This window comes from Ixodes scapularis, unplaced genomic scaffold, assembly GCF_016920785.2.
Source record: "Ixodes scapularis isolate PalLabHiFi unplaced genomic scaffold, ASM1692078v2 PGA_scaffold0__279_contigs__length_252992795, whole genome shotgun sequence".
In the NCBI taxonomy this organism is placed as follows: Eukaryota; Metazoa; Arthropoda; class Arachnida; order Ixodida; family Ixodidae; genus Ixodes; species Ixodes scapularis.
Genome location: NW_024609835.1, coordinates 212,967,848 through 212,987,942, shown reverse-complemented (window position 1 = coordinate 212,987,942; position 20,095 = coordinate 212,967,848). Strand labels below are relative to the sequence as shown.

General features: G+C 45.6%; 1 pseudogene; it reads right to left on the bottom strand.

The window, feature by feature from the left end:
* Positions 1 to 339: 339 nt before the first annotated feature.
* LOC120842755 lies at positions 340 to 2,354 on the bottom strand (annotated as a pseudogene).
* Between the last annotated feature and the right edge of the window lie 17,741 nt (positions 2,355 to 20,095).

Here is a 20,095-nt window from a genome sequence, read left to right as displayed (position 1 = left end):
GGGACATGATCATACTATTTTGCAGTTTTAGCCTACTTAGCGTATCTGGCTCTTCAATGAACTAAGAGTCAGAGCTAGTGGCCTCCAGGTCTAATCATTGGCCAGCTAGGAAGCAAGTAGTATATTTCTGACATGACATCACATGGCTCACGATTGGAGCAGGCGGCTTGTAGCTTTGGCTCTTTGTCCACCATAGGACGAGACGGAACATAGTTGTGAATGACACCGTTTAGTATGAGAATTTCACTGCAGTGTCATGCTGCACATCAGACATAGTCTTAATCGAATGACACTTTTAGGCAGACTGCATCAGGCAAATGATTTGTGTGCGCAAGTAGTTTATTGTTCCCCCTCAAACTTCTTGGCTGCCCCAAGCACACCTATTTGAAAATCACTTCTCAGGCGCTGTGGGCACAGCCTCATCTTGTGGGCCATGATTTGACCAAAGAGGGCGCACACGTACACCTCTTCAACTTCATGGAGCTGCTCGTCGACCTTGTCTAGTTCGACATCAATTCTTCTTTTCTACCGGTTTGAGTTTACGCCAGATCGCTTTTTGGGAGCAGTTGAAGTGCTGTCCTTTGGTGGTGCCTTTGGTGATGCAGCCTCATTTGACAGGCTGCAAGAGCTGTCTGAGCTCAGGATGTCTGGAGCATCACCGTGCTCCAGCGGGTCGAGAAGAAAAATGTGTGCTATAAAAGTCATAACATTAAATTAACACTGCCTGCATTCATAATTCATCAGGTATAGAGATGTCGTGACAACTTATTGTCAAGCAGGCCAGGCTTTACAATAGAGCATTGCTATAAGAGCTCTAAAAGTGTACAGTAGGTACAGCTGTTCCCAAGGTGGCTGTTGCATTAGTGTATCAATAATGTTCCTTCTCTGTCAATACATTGTTTGTTACCTTCTCTTTCACTGTAAATCTCCATGAGGACGGCCTCTCCGCTCTCCTGAATCTTTGTGCACCCCTGCGCCATGCTGTTGTGGCGCTAAAAAAGTAATGTAGAAAGGTAAGCAATAATTATTGTACTGCTTAATAACGCATCTGCCACTGCCCTGTTTTACCATGTGATGAAAGCAAAAATTGTTTATTTCTTTTGATATCAAGAAGAGACATGAACTTTCATGTAGGCAAGCAGATTTTGGTTACTTTTTACGCCGTGCTTTTTGTGTAGTGGATGCTTAAACTTCCATATATATCGGGAATCTTCCCTAAAAAAAATAGAAGGTAGCCTGCCATGAGAACAAAATTTGGACTCAAAGAGAAAGAGAGTGCACACAGTAAAAAATTGGGCCCTGCAGATGTGCTTGGTGCGGATCAACTAAATCTGACCTAATTTCCCAAATCTCTACGACCTGCACACGTACCTTGGAACATCGACAAAGTCCTTTAGGAAGAACATCATTTTGAAATAGCACCAGCGGACTTCCTTGGCACCATCTGCGCCGAAACCACTTGGTGCGCCTACCTTCCATTTCTTGAATTTCTTTGTGAATGTGTCACGAAGACTCTCCCTTCGGAATTGCGGAGTGTTGCCTAGAATTCAATACAATTCATGTAAGCAAATTTCCTCTCAACATCCCCCTACAGTAAAGTACCAGCCGGCTAATCGTAAAAATGCGCAGTGGTCAGTCTATTAGGTAGAACAGCATCTTGAATTAGCACCAGAAGACTTTCTTGGCACCTGCGCCGGAGCCACCTGGTGTGCCTGCCTCCCATTTCTTAACGTGTCAGGCGGCCAAGCCCCACAATATGTTTTTGTTTTAGTAAAGGAAGACAAATATTGAATGCCATGAAAGGTACTGTACATCGCCTACTACACGTAAAGATGCGAAAAAGCTCTCTCAACCCTCCCGAATATAATTCCTGGCTACGTCACTAATTTTTGGTCACAAAGAATCTTCCATTTGAATTGCGGAGTGTGACTATCCCCACAAATCGGTACATGTAAGTTGTAACCAGCTTTCCTTGCAACAACCCTCTGCAGTACAGTACCGGTCGGTTAATCTAACAGCTGCGCAGTAGAAAGCTGCATCATGATGCCACCAAAACAAAAGTACTCTTGCCTTCGGGCTCTTCGCCGACCTCCTCCAACACGTCGTCCCAGATCGAAATCTTTTTCCTGTGATCTTTGTAGTCACCCAGAGTGAAGTTCCACAAAATCGGCCGCTTCTGTACCGCACAAACGAGCTTGTCATTATAAGCCAACAGCGCTGCTTTTAAGTCTTGTTTCGGCTTCGGCACCGCGCACTGGGACTCCATAGTACACGCTGACAGAATCACGGAGGTGCGCCAAGAGCGCGCTCACCTTCGAACTTCGGTGCCAAGCGGAAGTGGGATCGCGTACTACGTCCTCATTGGCCCGCGTCCTCTGGCGCGCATCGGCCGCTTCCGGTAGCGGCGTTCGCCGGGCGCACAATATCTAGCTCGGCTAGCTATGCGACGAACAGCCAGTTTTTTGACGCCGCGGCAAGAGCGAACGCCGCCGCGAAACGTTCGTCGGTAATTCGTCGCATATTCGCTCCATGGAGTTCAGCCTTTAGAGCGCAGCTCTTGAGGATGAGGAAACAAGGGAACTGAGGGTCACGTGTTCTCGGGGGGGGGGGGGGGGGGGTCACGTGACCCCCTCCCCGAGGTCACGTGCCCTGAGGGGTCACACGAACTTGGGGGGTCACATGACCCCAGATAAATTTTTCCGCTAAACCTAGCGGGGAAATTTTTCCGGTAGATTTATCGGGGAAACTTTTTCGCTATATTTAGCGGGGAAATTTTTCCGCTAGATTTAGCGAGGAAGTATACCCATAATGCACCGCGCGGTTCCGCCGACGGCGACGCCGCTCAAGCCGGAAACAGGCGCCTATGAGGTGCGCTCTAAAAGAGAAGTGTTAAACCCTCCCATCTCCCCCCCCCCCCCCCCCCCCCCACAGCAGATCAAATAATATAACGAATTCTTATAATAACGTTTGTTTATGCGGATGCGCCTATCCACGGGAAGCAGGTTCGTAAAAGCGAGCAAGTGAAAACTCATTAACCTATACATTTCGTTCATTTTTGAACCACGCACAGCTGAAAAATGGAACCACCTTCCCGGTTTGATTGTTGCCATATCTGACTCGAAACGTTTTCGAAGTGCCATTGCTAACCATTTTTGTGCTGACTTCTGCCCTGTTTATTTTCCTTATTATGATGTGTCTACTGCATTGTTGTTTTGTTTCATTTTCATTAACATTTTATACGATCTCTCTTTCTGCAATGCCTTCGGGCCCTGAGGGTACGATATATAAATAAATAAGGGCTTATGTGGTGGCCAGTTGTATGGCAAAGAGTACCCACTCTCCATATGCTTTGCACCTACGTCACATGGTTACGTCAAACACCGGTAACAACCATGCTGGTGGTTGAGTCGGCTGTAACTCGCAGCGAGAGTTATGGTAAACTGCGCCACACTCGGCAGTAGCAATCGCTACGCATCCCGACGATCGTTTCGTCGGCATGCCCGGCAACAGAGTAGCAGTCAAGTAGGAGAAAGTACGAGTGGTAGGGTAGGGATGCAGCCGCGCATAACTGAGGTTGCGGGACGCATTTTCAAGGCGCCGAGTGACGGCACTTCCCTACCGTTTTTAAGTTCGTGCACGCCTTTGCATCTGCATTGTCCGCTTGTAACGCAGATGCCCTTTTCCTTTTGTTTCATTACGCCGTTTCCACGCTTAGAACGAATTATCGGGGTCCCCTGCGGAATACGGGGGAGAGTGCCACGCCACGAGTCCGGTCCGACGGCGATCGGTTGGCGGCGGTTCCCGTGTGCACGCTTGCCAAGACGCCGCTGCCGGGGAATCGGCTTGTGCCGTTCGCACCACGGTAACCTATTTAGGGAGCTACGCCATTTAGGCGAGCTCGTTAGAAGACATCATAATAAAAACCCTGAGACAATGAGAGTTATCTTCTCCGTTATTTTATATCTCATTGTCTCTGGTTTTAGAGTGTGACAGTGACATTGTGTTGCTTACTAGTACTTCGCAAAATTGTAATAATTTTACTTCAAGCGTCTCCTAGAGCCACTCACCAAATTTTGTGGCTGGCAATAAAGCTTTTTCGCCGAAGGAACAGCCCTTCGTGCCAAAATATTGTCGCCGCTGCCTGTTGAAACGTTCTGTTTGTAAAGCAATCGCACCTGCGCGAAAAAAGTCCACCCGTACTGGCTGATCGTCGTCATCGCAAGAATCGGCCCGTTTTTCCAAGATAAGATGTAAACGACCGGGTATGTTTGTTGGTATTATAGTGCATGCCTGCGCATTTCCGGGCAGTTAGCGGCAACCTACACATTTGTAAGCGCGTCCGCACGGTGTCGAGTCAACCACCAGCATGGCGCGGGGCCCCGCACTTCCCTAGCGTGGCGTCACATGCAAGCCATGCATAATGTTAATGCTCCATGTCACCTAGTCCAAGACACTAAGATACGTAGACCCTTTGATCCATTTCCTCCGTTTATGTACGGTAACGTTTTGCAAAAAGTTAAGTGTCTGCGGTCGGGTGTGAAATCACCACTTCTGGTCAAGAGATCCAACGAGTCAAAAGATCCAACGAGTCAAAAGGTCCAATAATGGATCTTTTGACTCGTTGGATCTTTTGACTCGCCAGACACATGTCAAAAGATCCAATGTGGGTCAAGAGGTCCAACGAGTCAAGAGATCCATCGAGTCAAAAGATCCACGGCGATTCAAAAGGTCCAACGAGTCAGAAGGTCCAATAATCGATCTTTTGACGCGTTGGATCTTTTGACTCGTTGGACGCGAGTCAAAAGATCCAATGTGGTCCAGAGGGCCAATTGCTGTTTTCCGGTTTGCAGTGTGGGTCAAAAGGGCCAATTACCGTTTTCCGGTTTGCAGCCGGAAAACGGGCTTGAAGGGGTTACCTAGAGACTAGTTTCGTGTCGCTGGCTTTGGGAAGTGGGGAGGGAGCGCTTTTCTTTGCTTCGGGTAGATGCGCCCCTAAAACTTTGCGTGGCAAAAGTCAAGACTATGAGTCTTTGGACGGGTCTGTTCACGTTTTCACTACAACATTAAAAAAAGAGTAAGTAGCTTCCAATCGAGCAGGTACTTATTGGGCTTGCTAACTCTTTCGCCCAGTTCACTTCACGCGCGAATTTCCATGGCCGGCACAAGCGGCTGGAGGAGGAAAGGGGAATAGTCCCTTCCTTCTTCGCGATTCCTCCGCGGCTAGGGGAGGGCCGGAGGGGACTCTCCTCACTTGGTTGCAGTGTTGCTGAACCCTGACTTCTTTTTCCGTAAAACAATATTGTCCGCGAAGACGAAGCAGAACAAGCATACAACAGCGGCGAGAGGACCTACTTTCAAAGCGCGTCACCCTTGTTTTTAGGTGACCTCGATTTTCCTGCAGTCACGAATAATTAGCGGGCCAGCAAGCAGACTATAGACAAAATGCACATCTAAATGAAAAAGGCAGGCGAAAAAACGATCTGAGTGGCGATGTGTAAACAAAGTTATCCAGGATCTAAAAATCGGTGAGCTTATGTCCGGAGAGACTGTGTATGGCAAGCTTTTTACAGCGGAGCTGTTTATGGCTAGGCTTCTGTGGAGTTTTCGTGTACGTGACCAAAAACTTTATGCTTGCACCGCCGTACGCGCCGCACGCGCACGCCTTCCCCGTATAAAAGATTTGAAGTAAATAACTAAAATAAAGCGTTGACAAACGCGCGTGCAAGATACCATAGGTTTTAGGTTTTTGCTTTAGAACATTTAACTGCTGCAGACGCCGGCACGTGCGGCGCGTGGAACACCATTCCCTGCATTCTCCTTGATGCTTGGGAAATTCAGCAATATGTCTATTCAGTACAGGGTGATTAAATCGACCGGAAATTTCGGTTTCTTAAGGCCGGCTGAGACACTTGCGTTTGAGTGCGTTTGACTGCGTTGCGTCGAGAACCGAAAGCGAGTCACCTGCATATCTGTGCTTCGTAAGCAGCGTGGAATCCAATTTAAGGAATCATCTTGGCACGCGATATAAGCAGCACGGATGTCCTGGTTTCTCGCTGCCGCAAAGCAGTCAAACGCAGTCAAACGCAACTGTCTGAACCAAGCTTTAACCTGTCGCGCTACGACTTCGTGCAGCGTTGCCCACAGATGGTGCATTGTTTTTTTTTTTTTTTTTTGTAAAATTTGCAAAGAGCGAACTTACCTGAGGAAAACGAAAAGAAAGAAAAGGGCTTAGCTCCTATGGAAACGCAGCGACGCACCCGGTCTGCAAACAAAACGGCGCCGTCTCGCACGCGAGACAAGAGATGGCGCAAGTGGTCGCGACGCCAACTGCCGCCAACCAACGAGCAGACGACGCCGAGTGCCGGCCCTTTAGTAGCCAAGGAACTGCAGTTCCTTGCTGGTACCGCGCCTGTCTTTTTTTGTTTCTGCGACTGTCGCCGCCTGCGGAACGCTCGCCGCTTTTGAGTCGAAAAGATCGTCTGCTAAAAAGGCCTGCTCTCAGCGCCGTATGCTCGTTCGTTGGCGGCGTTTGATGTGCCTTGTGTCCCGTGCGAAACGGCGCCGTGTTGTTTAAAAACCGGTGGCTTCGCTGTGTTTCCATAGGAGCTAAGCCTTTTTCTTTCTTTACCTTTTCCTCTCGTAAGTTCGCTCTTTGCAAATTTTACAAAAAAAATAAATAAATGAGCCATCTGTGGGCAGCGCTGCACAAAGTCGTAGCGCGATAGGTTAAAAAACCGAATTTTCCGGTCGGTTTAAAGAGCCTGGCGTCTCCTTGTTTCACCCTGTAGATTAGTTATCAATAGGCACCACTTTCAAGATCAGTAGACTCTCAGGTATATAATAACGGTCTATCAAAGATGTGCCACTGTTCGACCCGCGGGGCGGCGGAGCAAACCTCACCGGAGAAAAGCTCATCGGAAAAAAGCTCACCGCCAAAGTGTCCGATGCGGAGAAAAGCTCACCTACGAATCTAAGAATCGAGCGTCGACTCAAGTGAAATATGCTCACTCAACTGAAGTATGCTGTGATGGCTTATGCACATACAGTCATTCTGCCCTTCACTAGCGGAATATATTTTTTAAAATAGTAAAACATCGTGTAACACGTTAGGCGTTGCCCGACGAAAATAAAATTAACATTGCTGATAAAAAGAACAATTAAATAAATGTCGATACAACGCTAATTGTGAAAAGGTCGTATTTCCTCTATCCCTGCTACGTCAGAATAAAGTATGGTGACGCACAAATACGCTCTTGCATTACACGCAATCACAAAAAATATGTTTAAAGTTTGTGTTTATTCAGTGTCAGATCTTTTGTCTTGTTGGACATTCCGTCTCGCCTGTCGCGCGACCGAATGGACATTCAGACTCGTTGAACATTCAATCTCGTTGGACATTCAGGCCATAAGCGGTTGCAGTGCAGTGACCGTCACCCCCTTCTCGCCACCCGAAAGCCGTCATTCATCGTTGTTTGGCTTTTCTTTCTTTTCCTGCTGTTTTTGTTCCAACTTTCTTCGAAGCCTTTCAACCCGCCCTGCCCCCCCCCCCCCCCTTTCCCCGCTTCTGGTAAAGAGATCCAACGAGTCAAAAGGTCCAATAATGGATCTTTTGACTCGTTGGATCTTTTGACTCGCCAGACACGAGTCAAAAGATCCAATGTGGGTCAAGAGGTCCAACGAGCCAAGAGATCCAACGAGTCTAAAGATCCACGGCGAGTCAAGAGGTCCAACGAGTCAAAAGGTCCAACGAGTCAGAAGGTCCAATAATGGATCTTTTGACGCGTTGGATCTCTCGACTCGGCAGACACGAGTCAAAGAGATCCATTGTGGGTCAAGAGCTCCAATTGCTCGAGAACTGCCGCTTCATATTGCAAAGGGGCCACGGAAAGCCCCTCACCACTCCGCCTCTAGTCTCGGGGAGGCGTTGTACAATAAAGATCAGTAAACAACTCAATTAAATGCCTTAGTTTGTGTTTAAAAAAAAAGTTAAACAGATTTAAGTTGGAGGGACGCCGCTCAACTACGCACCGTTTTCCGGTTTGCGGTCGGCAAACCGGCGCGAGGGAGGCACCCGGAGACATCCAAGGGGGAGGGAGCGCTTTTCTTCGCTTCGGGTAGATGGCGCCACTAAAACTTTGCAAAATAAAAGGTAAGGCGTATGTTCACGTTTGCACGACAACATAAAAAAAAAAAAAAAAATTAGCCTCAAATCGAGCAGACATTTACTACGCTTGCTAACTCAATACACTTTCAACCAGTTCAACAGTTGAGCGCGGCTCATGCATGGATTGGAAACGAGAACTACGTGAACACTCGACTTCGGGTTGTGACAATCAATGCCTCGGCGGACACTCGCGTTGTGGCTCGTGTCCAACTACCGCAGTTATGCGAATAGCGAAACTCTAACAATGTCTGAGCTCAGCACGAGTTGGCTATTTTGTCAAGCCCAGCACGCGGGTATGATTAACGTTGAAGGTAAAGGATAATCACCAGGTCACGTGGCCGCTTGTTCCGGCTCCAAGTTGATAGGACGAACGATGCTCATATTTCTCGAATTTTATTGGCGACTGCCATTGCCTTGAAAGAACAACTAAGGAACGTTTGTTCAGTTAATAACGTTATTGAGTGATTGTAATTACTTTAGCAAAAGTTGACAAATCGTTTCGAGGCTAATTTAGGATGCGCTTTAGATGGCCACCTCGGAGAGAGGAACTCCCGATAATTCACCGGTTCTTTTCGTGCAGGTTAGATATCGAACTTGGCCAATGTGAAGGCAATATGACAATTTCCTTTCTAATAAACTTTCAGGTTTGATATAAGACACATTTAAATTTAAATGAGCATTTGATAAGCGGTTGCTGTAATGCATCATGGGATGCAAGGTTCCAAATATGTCGCGAAAATGTGGAAGGTACAATGTTTTTTTTTTCTCTCTGCTTCAGTACGTACGAATAAAATAATTCAGTTTGCACGGGCAAAATTGACTAGGTGCAGTACATTAAAAGGAGAAGTAATGTAGGATTTACGTTTTTATGCGATATATATATATATATATATATATATATATATATATATATATATATATATATATATATATATATATATATATATATATCAGGGTGTCGAACCGGAACCGAACCGAACCGAAAACCAGAACCGAACCGGTATTCTTTCCGGAACTGAACCCGAACCCGAACCGTTAAATTGTTATCGCGATGAACCCGAACCGGAACTGAACCGGAAAAAAATAACGGTTACCGGCTCATGTCAAAACGGTTCGGCCACGCGCTGTTGACAATGAATGTGCTATCAATGTCATTTGTTTTTTAAGTGCCGTCAACTGACACAAACCTCGCTTACATATTTTTCTTCTCCACTCAGTCTTAGGAATATAAACGCTGCATCCATGAATCTTGACAAACGCTGCATCCATGAACCTTGACATAGGAACCAGTATTGTGCTGGTCGCGGCTTCCACGGAAGAAAAAGAATTAAAAAACTGTGCAAAAAAAAAAAAAAAAAAAAAAAAAGATCGCGTCACGGGATTTCATTTTCCTACAATCTCGTAAATCCTAAATGCTGCTGTGCGCTCATTTCATAATACGTTTCTAGAACGCGCGAGTTCTTGAAGCTTGCTTCCATCGGAATGAGAAAAGAAAAGGCTGTGGAGTTTGATAATAATGCATCCGGTTTCGTATAGGCACTTAGAAGCTAACATATTTGTGAGACAGCGAACTCTTCTATCTTAATATTTATCCTATTACGTTCTTCTGGCGTTGCGTTCAGTGAAGGGTTTTTCATATTCCGTATCTTGTTTAATGAAAACTTCTTTAAGGGTCTAATTTGAGTTACCAAAGGCTAGTTCAAATAAAGAAAGCTGTATTTTCTCCCCACTGTTCCTTCAATTGCTTTCACGCCGAGGTGGCGGGATAGTTAGCGAGTTCTAGTTGTAAGTGGGTTTGTAAGGAGGTCGCGGATTTTACAGCTACTGCGTGGGACCCAATTAGATGAAGTCCGAATGCGTAAACGTCGGTGAGGTAACCTTTGAGTGCACATAAAGAAACCATTCCTGGTAGAAATCCCTGAGCCTTACACTACGATGTATCCCGTTTCGTATGAGCTGATTTCAGATGTTTTATTTGTAATTTATTTTGATGTTGCAATTTGTCATTTATAATTCCCGAACCGGTTCGCGAACCGGTTCAGCACCCCGAACCGGTTCGCGAACCGCTTCGTAGATCAAATTATTTGAACCGGAACTGAACCGGAACAAAATAAATTTACCTTGACCTGAACCGTAACCGAACCCGTATTTTTTTTCGGTTCGACACACTGATATATATATATATATATAGAGAGAGAGAGAGAGAGAGAGATTGATAGATAGATAGATAGATAGATAGATAGATAGATAGATAGATATAGAAATATCAGGGATAGGCAGTATTCGAAATACGTATTTTAAATACTTTGTGTATTTTGCATTTGTATTTAATTACAAATTGGGTAATGTATTTGACGTGTGTATTAAAATACTAAACCTTGGGTATTTTAAATGCACTTGTAATTAAATACAATTTTGTGGGCGAAAATACATCCCTCAAATTTATTGTCACTCTCCAGAACAGGAACAAAACTACGTTCTGCACCGACTGCAGTGTCTCTCAATAAAGTACAGGCGTTTAATTACTTTGTGATTATGGTGCTAGTCCAGGGCAAGAATTGTGACGAAATCTACGTTCACAGGCAGACTGGCTAAATAAGTGCCTGTGACAACTTGTGATACTTTCCAGCATGATTTCCATTCATATTTTTGCCTGGAACATTTAAATGCGCTGGTCATCCAGATTTACGTAACTGGTGCGAGTTGCAACGATAAAGAATTCTCTAGCTAGTGCTGCGCGTCTTGGTCGTCTCGGTTCTTTGTTGGTATACACCAGAATGTAATCGACAAAAAAAAGCTGCTTGAAGGTCTGTACTTTTTCCACCTATTACGTCTAAGCTGATTGCATTTTTTGTGATTATATTTCTATTACGTTGCTAGAGCTTCGCACACTAACTCCCGAGTGTGCGATGCAAAATTAAAATGAGATACCCAGAAACGCTTTCGAGGTGCCCTGAATTCGCTTACGCAAATTTTGAGGAATGTATTTGGAAAAGTGTTTGCAGGAGACCAAATACATTTGGCTGTATTTGTATCTTGTATTTAAACGCTTTTTTGCAAATAGAGTTAAATTTGTAATTAATTACATTTCTTGCGAAGTATTTTGTATTTGTATTTCGAGGCATATTTGCATGTATTTTGCCCATCCCTGATATATATATATGTATATATGCATACTATCGACGATACAACGAACGACGAATAAAAGTGTGCAGGACTTGGGATCAATGCTGCTCAACCTGGACACTAGCCAGTGAAGGTTGTGCATGCAAAGCAAGATAAGGGGTACTAGAATGCTTCTCCTACTCAGTAATACTTGGAACACAAAGTTGTTTAAGGCGTCGCACAGAGCGACCTGTCTTGTGACGCTCTCGGCTTCTAGCATAGGCTGCGGTCAATCCTTAAGTGAAACGGAGTATAGTCTGGGGTCTTTAGGCACACCACGCAGTAGGGGTAACACAAACGTACGCCGATGCTGGTTCTCCATTTAGCGTGGTGCCAGTCGGCAGTCATGCTGCACTGACCGGCACGATACTGCGACATGTTGACCCTCCTGATGGGTTGAAACATTATGCTGTACTAATGATCCACATAACCCGTCCTCCCGGTTCAGCTGATGCTGCGTATAGACCAACACGCTGCTTCCATACAAGCCCTCACGAGGTGGGGGAAAAGGCGCAGTTTCTTCACCAGGTGTGGGCACTGCACGTGCGCAGGGAGCGCGTCAAGTGGACCGTCTGCGCATGCGCAATGCCAATAGCAGCACCACCGCAAGGGCGGGACGTCATCACCGCGTCTTGGTCCATACGTGCCTCGTAATTCAGTCACTGATTCACTGTTCGTTGATTTCTATATTCGAGAAGCAACCTACGACCTCGCGACCGTGCAGCGTGCACAACTCTCGGGAAATTCCTGCGTTAGTTAAGCGTACCGTACGAAGAGATGGCGTTCGTCACCAGCCGATTGAAATGGAAAACGCACAACGCCGTGGCACAGCCAGTCATCCAGGATCCCAAAACCTCTCGTCACCGAGGCCACTGTATCCTCTTCTCTTCTCTCATCTCCCTCTCTTCTGTTGCTTTGTTATTAGAAGTGGGATCTGACCCCGCTACAGTGCAGTGACCGTCACGCCCCTCCTTGCCACCCGAAAGCCGTCATTCATCGTAATTTTGCTTTTCTTTCTTCTCCTGCTCTCCTTCGAAGCCCTTCCTCCCCTTTCCCGGTGATCGGACAGGTAGTCAAGAGGTCCAACGAGTCAAAAGGTCCAATAATGAATCTTTTGACTCGTTGGATCTTTTGACTCGCCAAACACGAGTCAAGAGATCCAATGTGGGTCAAGAGGTCCAACGAGCCAAGAGATCCAACGAGTCTAAAGATCCATGGCGAGTCAAGTGGTCCAACGAGTCAAAAGGTCCAACGAGTCAGAAGGTCCAATAATGAATTTTGTTACGCGTTGGATCTTTTGACTCGTTGGACCTCTTGACTCGGAATCCCCTTTTCCCGTTATCGGACTGGGGTTCAAGAGGTCCAACCAGTCAAAAGATCCAATAATGGATCTTTTGACTCGATGGATCTTTTGACTCGCCCGACACGAGTCAAAAGATCCAATGTGGGTCAAGAGGTCCAACGAGACAAGTGATCCAACGAGTCAAAAGATCCACGGCGAGTCAAGAGGTCCAACGAGTCAAAAGGTCCAACGAGTCAGAAGGTCCATTAATGAATCTTTTGACGCGTTGGATCTTTTGATTGGTTGGACCTCTTGACTCAGAATCTGAAATTACTAGGAAAATAAGTAGACAATTTTCAGATATACGCCATGTAATTCAGAAGAGTCCCAAGAAAAAAGAGCACTTTGGTATATAGCCATGCTCTGACGCCAACGCGTGTTGTATTATGAAAGACGGGATAATTCTGACTATGTCAGATTGCGCAAAGGGAGGTATAACGGGCTACAATCATGAAGGCCTGCACACCCTGTACGACTATCCTTTTTTTTCACAGTTGAAACCCTTTATGACTTCTTGGCCGTGCCGCGTGCCTTCTGTCTTGCCCGAAGGCTCATTCATCACTAAGTATGTGTCTTTAAAGTACGGAAAAGGCTGCGTTGTGGCATCGCTGCTTCGTAACTCACGGTATGTCTGGATTTTCTATTTTGGTCCTGTATGCTGTCAGACCTTGAAGGTTATATTAAACGGACTTCTTACTTTCTATTTCAGGAGGAATGCTACCCAGACCCCAATAATGGCTTCTTATAGTGTAGTTCTTAGGAGAGCAGTCAGTAACTCTGGTGCCATGCAAATGGCATGAAGGGTGGGAGAGTTGTCGTTGGCCGACGCATATGTCACACAAGCGCCGAGAACAAATGACTCGACAGAACATGGCTCATGGAGCGTGGACGCTCTACCCAGTGCAAATCCTATTATATGCTTGTGTGTACCCCACCACCATAATAAATAAACATCTTGTAATGTTGCATCAACGCATACCTAGAATGTTTAAAGTGTGAGATAATCCCAATGATTTAAAATTTTACGCGCGTTGCACGAGCACACTTTCACAACCAGAGCAAAAGCACACTGACACGAAGTGCTATTTACTTATCCAGGCGTGTTATTGTTTTCGTGTAATACCAAGGGCAAACTCTAGCTGTTCCTCTCCTTCTCGCCCTCAGAAATATTTCTGACGTGTTCATGGTGGTGACAGATTTCTCAGTCCATGTGGTCACCCCGTGATTGCGTCAGACGAATGTTAAAAGTGGATTGGAGACGCGCTCTGTGTTATCGCTCGGCTTGGGCTTGATGACAATAAGGCCTTGTTTGACGTTCGAGTTAGAGCTTGTGCTACATTAGAGCGCCGACGAATCTTGCCGAGCTCTAACAATGTCCGAGAAGGAGCACATGTCTTTTAAGTTGCCAAGCCTAGCTCTTTGCAGTCAAGAACTGGTACCCGCATAAAACCGGTACCTTTTCATGCATCCTTTTGGTGTGGCTGCGAGTTGAGGGGGTGAACACTGATCGTTTGTGTACAAATATTTCACCGCTTGCTAGAACAAGGAGAGCAAAACTCACAAGTGTTTGGCAATTGTGATCGCTGAGATTCACCCCGAACTGTATTTATCTAATGTAGGAAAATCGTTACATTGCAGTGTACTGTTTCTTCATCCATTACGCACGTTGGCTGTACAGGTATCTATAAGGAAGCCTGCAAAAAGAGAAAAATCTCTGGACTCGTCGGACATTGAAATTGAGTACCACAGCGATCGCAGGTCACCACGCACGTTTGTTAAAGGGGCACCTCCAGTTCTGCACTCGGACCCAAACAACAACAACCACTCCTCTGTGACAGCTTTTAAATACCCGATGTGATGTACCGGTAATAAAATAACTTATACTTTGTTATAGTGGAACGCCAGTGTCAAGTGGAAAAGAAAGTTCAAACCAACTGGCCAATACAGATTCACATGACAGAATGTATTAACCACAGCAGAACTATGGACCAAATCCTGCCCCAAGCTTGGCACTACAGGCTCTCAGTCGTGACCGAGAGCTACAAGATAGTTCGCGTTTGCCGCCACCTCCTGTCATCAGCAATGTTTGTACTTCAGCCTACGGACACCGCCGAGGAATTTCTACACACGTGAGTCACCACGCTGTGAGCTGCAGTGTGGTTTACTCATATTTCTACAACAGCCAAACAATACATTAACAATATCGTGTTGAGTCTATTAAACCTATTTATGCAATATTATATACTAATTTTTATACATGAACTTTGGTTTGCCCATCAGTTTTATATTTTGACTTTTGTTTTAACTTACGAAAGCAAAGACCTCAATCTCTTTGCTGAAATCAAAGACCACATCCAGACCATTATACAACCGCTAGCGAGGTGGAAAAAAGCTTGTAGCAGCTCTCTAAGCAAAAGAGCGGAGGTGATGACCTCTAGGGCCTCTGCTATCACTGAAAACAATCGATATCCTGGACGAACGGAGGCCAAACTGACTATAGCTACAGGCACCATTTGGGAGTATAGGTTCGCACACTCCTAATCTGTAAAACATGCTAGACATCTTTTTATCGCATGTGAGCTCGAAGCATTCAAGTTTTATATCTGTTTTTTTAGGTTTGCTACATTTCACGGATTGAAGGAGGAGACACTGCAAAACTCGGTGTAACAAAAGAGATGAGAAGGTTGCTCGAAAATGAGCCCTGCAAGAGCTGCACCCTACAAGGGACAGAAAATAATCCGACATTTTTAACACCATCCTATACAAATGCATCATTGTTAAGTCTGCTTAACAACATAAAATGTTTGTTTATGAGCTTGGATATATTATGTATACTGTATAACACGAAGGCGAAGAAAAGAAGAAAACAAAGGTTAACATTGGAAGTTTCACCTCTCTGGCTACAGGGAGGGGGGAGGGCCTAAAAAGAGGAACCTTTTCTGTATAGCTTGGCTTTTGATGTCAAACTTCGTGAAGTTTTTTCTTTGACACTTAACTGCAAAATCAGTTTTGCAATAATTTCAACAACAATACATATTTAGCTACCAACTTCAAATTTACTTAAATCGGACTCCTAAGGTCAAAAACTTGCCTGGGAGAAATATTTAAGAGGGTGTTTAGCCAGGGTCCGAAAAATATTGTAATCTATGGAGTGTTGCTGCTCTGAAAGATAAATTTAGTACATAGTGTTAAACATATAACACCATTTTTATGTTCGCCAATACTTATATTGGCACGCGCGTCGGCGAGCGAGCGCGTATGTGGCCGAGTGGTTACCGCGCATAACTGTCGCGCTGGAGGTGTAGGTTCAATTCCACTCAGCGGACTGCTGACCTTTTATTTATTCTTTCAACTTGGCCTTCTTGTAACTTCAAGAACATTCTCGTCTGATCGAGTTCCGAATGTACCACGCACCGAAAAGTTCTGCGCCGAATGATCTAGAAACCCACGAGCGTACATAAGGGACTCCGGCAAGCCGAGCAGAGCCAGCCTCGTCCCAGCGCTCGATCCTGCGGTTTCGCCGACATTCACGCCCGCGACGTTCTGCTGTTTTCTTCTGTTCCCTTTCCGTTTTGGACACAAGTTCGCCCCATTAAACGTTTAGTCTCTTCAGTTATCATCGCCTTATCAATTGTTATTCATGACATTTTAGTGGAGGTGCGGGTTATTGCATTCTATGCCCGTTGAGCGTACCCCTCCGAAGACATCCCGGCCAAGTGACGTGCTCAGCCCCGGAAGGCTAAACTTCGCCGAAGACGCCGAAGCCCGAAGAAGCCGTTGCACCCGAAGTCTGTCCCCCGAATGAGGGTCTGCTGCACGAGAACAGGAAGACGATCTCGACCATGACCACCCCGCCCGTCGTCATCCTGCCTGTGGCATCCCGAACTCCGACCCCTTTTCACGGGGAGGTCCACGAGGACCTTGAAAACTGACTGCGACACTACGAACGGGTAGCCCGCCACAACGGATGCACGGCACAGCAGTGCCTCCACCACCTCTACTTTTCCCTTGAAGGCACTGCGAGGCACTGGTTTGAAAACCACGAAGCCTCCTTCACTACATGGGAGTCCTGCGTCGCCGAACTGAAATTAACGTTCATTAGCCACCACCGCCGCCAGCGATCAGAGGACCTTCTTCAGACAAGGATGCAGGGCCCCAGCGAAAGCGTGACCAGCTTTCTTGAGGATGTCCTGCGTCTAAGTGCCCGAGCCGATCCGGAGGCCGACGAGGAAAAGAAACTTCGAGTCCTCATGCGTGGCGTCAAGGCAGAAATTTTTGGAGGCCTGGTCCGCAATCCCCCGGTGACCATCAATGCTTTGTGAGTGAAGCCGCCAACATCGAGCGCGCACTGACGGCCCGAGCAAGCCACTACCATCGACTCGCCGTCGCGCCTACTGCTCCCACCGTCGAAGCTTCCCTACTAGACCTGAACATTAGTGGTGTCGGCAGCCTACTAGAGATCGTCTGCGATATCGTCCGGGAAGAGCTCGGCAAGATCCTAACTGCTGCAGATCGCCCGTCTTCTCTCTCACTCGCCGAAGTCATGCCAAAGGAGGCTCACCGAGCCTTCCAGCGGGAGTCTTTTGTCACCTGCAGGGTGCTCTGGACTAATGTGGAAAAGATTAAATGCCGTCTTAAAGCATGATGTTTCCCCCGACAAAGTCAACAAGATAATCACAGATAATGGTGAGTTATTTGGATAAGTCCTTGCAGGATGCTTTTAATAAATATTTCGTGAATATTGTCAATAAAACAGTAACGAACTGCAACCTCGTAAATATTCCGTCTAACCCGAATTCTATTTTTTTTATCCCAGTAAATGAATAAGAAGTTATTACTACAACTATAAATTTAAGCAACAGCAAAGCTAAAGACGCTGATGGATTTAAGATAAAACCAATTAAGCACGCTGTTGAACTTCTTGCCCCTTACATAACGCATATACTTAACCTTTGCCTTAGTCAAGCTGTTTTTTCCTCTAAGAATGCAAGTTGCCCATATAAATATATTGTATAAGAAAGGTGATAAAAATGACATGGGAAACTACCATCCCGTGTCGATAGTTCCAATTTTTTCAAAAGCATTACAAATAATAATTTTAAACGGTTTTATTGACTTTGAGCGGAAGCATAACCTTTTAAATGAATCTCAATTTGGTTTCCGTAAAGGACTCGGTACAGAGTCCGCACTGCTCGCGCAGAAAGAACTAATCTTGACTGCACTTGAGGCAGGAAAATTGGTTCTCGGTATCTTTGTAGATTTAACTAAAGCATTTGGTCGTGTAAATCATACACTGCTTGTTCACAAACTTCAACGTTATGGTTTCAGAGGAAAGGCAGCATCCTTAATCATGTCTTATCTTCATCATCGTGTACAAACAGTCAGTATAGACGATTATTTCTCCAATCCACTTCTCGTTTCTTGCGGTGTACCACTGGCCACAGGGGAGTATTCTGGGTCCTTTTCTTTTCAATATGTATATAAATGACATCGTCTCTGTTGGATCAGATGTTAATATGATTATTTACGCTGACGATACTAGCATATTTATAACCGGAAATATATAGAATGAGATAGTCGATAAAGCAAATTCGACGTTACAAAAACTAGACGAATGAGCGTGCCAAACTAGCTTAAAGATAAATATAAACAAAACTAAAGCCGTCTTATTTCGTAGTAAAAATAAAAGTCATGTTAAATCAACTAATAATGCTAAATTTGACACCCATCGCAGTTGTTTCTAGTTTTAAGGTATTAGGGGTTGTTTTTCAAGAAACTTTGTCGTGGGATATACATATTGATTCCGTAGCCGCTAAGCTGTCCCATATAGTCGGACTTGTTTATCGTGATCGGCACATTCTGCCACGAAATACTATGATTTTAATTTATAATAGTTTGTTTTCATCTAGGCTTAACGACTGTCACTTAGTCTGGGCATCCACAACTCAAACAAATCTACATAAAATACATGTCTTACAAAAACGGTTCCTAAGAGGTGTTGAAAATATTGGGTCTTACTTTCACACACATGAGTTGTTCGTAAAATATAATTTATTGCCAATTCATCAAAATGTACGGTTATTGACTTTCTAAAACTTTTAAACATCAGGTAAAAAATATATCACCATTTTTACAAAGACTAGCTAACTTTCAAAGTAACACCACCACCTACACAACGCGCCATAGTGAGTCTTGGAATGTTAGCACTTACAGAACAATCTACGGGCAAGATACGTTGATAAACAAACTGCCAAGGTTACTAAATAGATTAGCTGCCGTAAATGTCGAGCTTTTAGATATTACGTTTAAAGCATTGCCTTGTTATTTCAGCCCCGAGTCGACTTTCCTTATGTAAAAAATGCTGTGTAATTTTATTAAACGTGAAACTATAGTTGTGCATGTAAGTTATCTTGATTTTCTTTTTTTTTCTTCTTGATAATGCCTTTCAAGATATTCTACATTTGCGTGGTTGTGACGTAATTTGAGTGTGTTCATTGTTGCTTCTCTTTATCCTCTTTATTTCGCTTTTTCTGTTAATGCTGTAATCTGTATGGTATGTTGATTATTTTCTTTTTAGTGCTGCAAATGCCAATGTGGGGGCCTGTGGCTTTGTCAAGCTGGTCTTGCGACCGCTTTTTCCACAAGCCTCCAGTATCATGTACGCTGTACTTGATGCAAATAAAAATCATCAACAACTAGAACAACCGTAGCAGCACCGGAGGAGCCCGCTCTTAGTTGCGCCGCAATGGTCCAACGAACGCCACCAGCCCCGCGTCCGTACCTGGCGGACCCCCGACGTGAGGCTACCTTGCCGCAGTATCCCTGACGCCAGGAAGATCAGACGCATGTACGCCGAGAAGCATCTGCGTCAAGAAAGACCGACCTGTGGCGAACGGCCGACCGACGCCCGCTCTGCTACCACTGCGGGGGAGCCAACCACATCCACGCACGAAATACGGCGAACGCCCTCACGACATCGAGGAGTACCTTCGACGTTCGCCATCCTCAGTATCACCTCTCCGCCGTGAATCTCGCTCGCCATCACCACGACGTTCAGCGTCTCCAGCGCCATGACCTCGCCGAAAGAGCCTGTCTCCCCTGCGTTGTCGGGAAAATTAAGTGCGGCAACGCCTGGAGGGGGCGTTGCCGAAAACGACTGAAGTAAAGAGCGTCCAAGAACGCCAGAGAGCTCCCACTCTCCCGACGCCACGCATTACAACGACGCCCCTGCATCGGTGTCCAACAATCTAAACGTTACTATCGACGGCCACGGCGCAACGGAACTTGTGGACACCGGAGCAGACTACACAGTCTTGAGTGGGAGGCTCACTCGCCGCCTTTGGAAAGTGACGACGCCGTTAGAGGGGCCCCAGATACGAACTGCAGGGGGACACCTCATGATACCAGTCGGGAGATGCACTGCT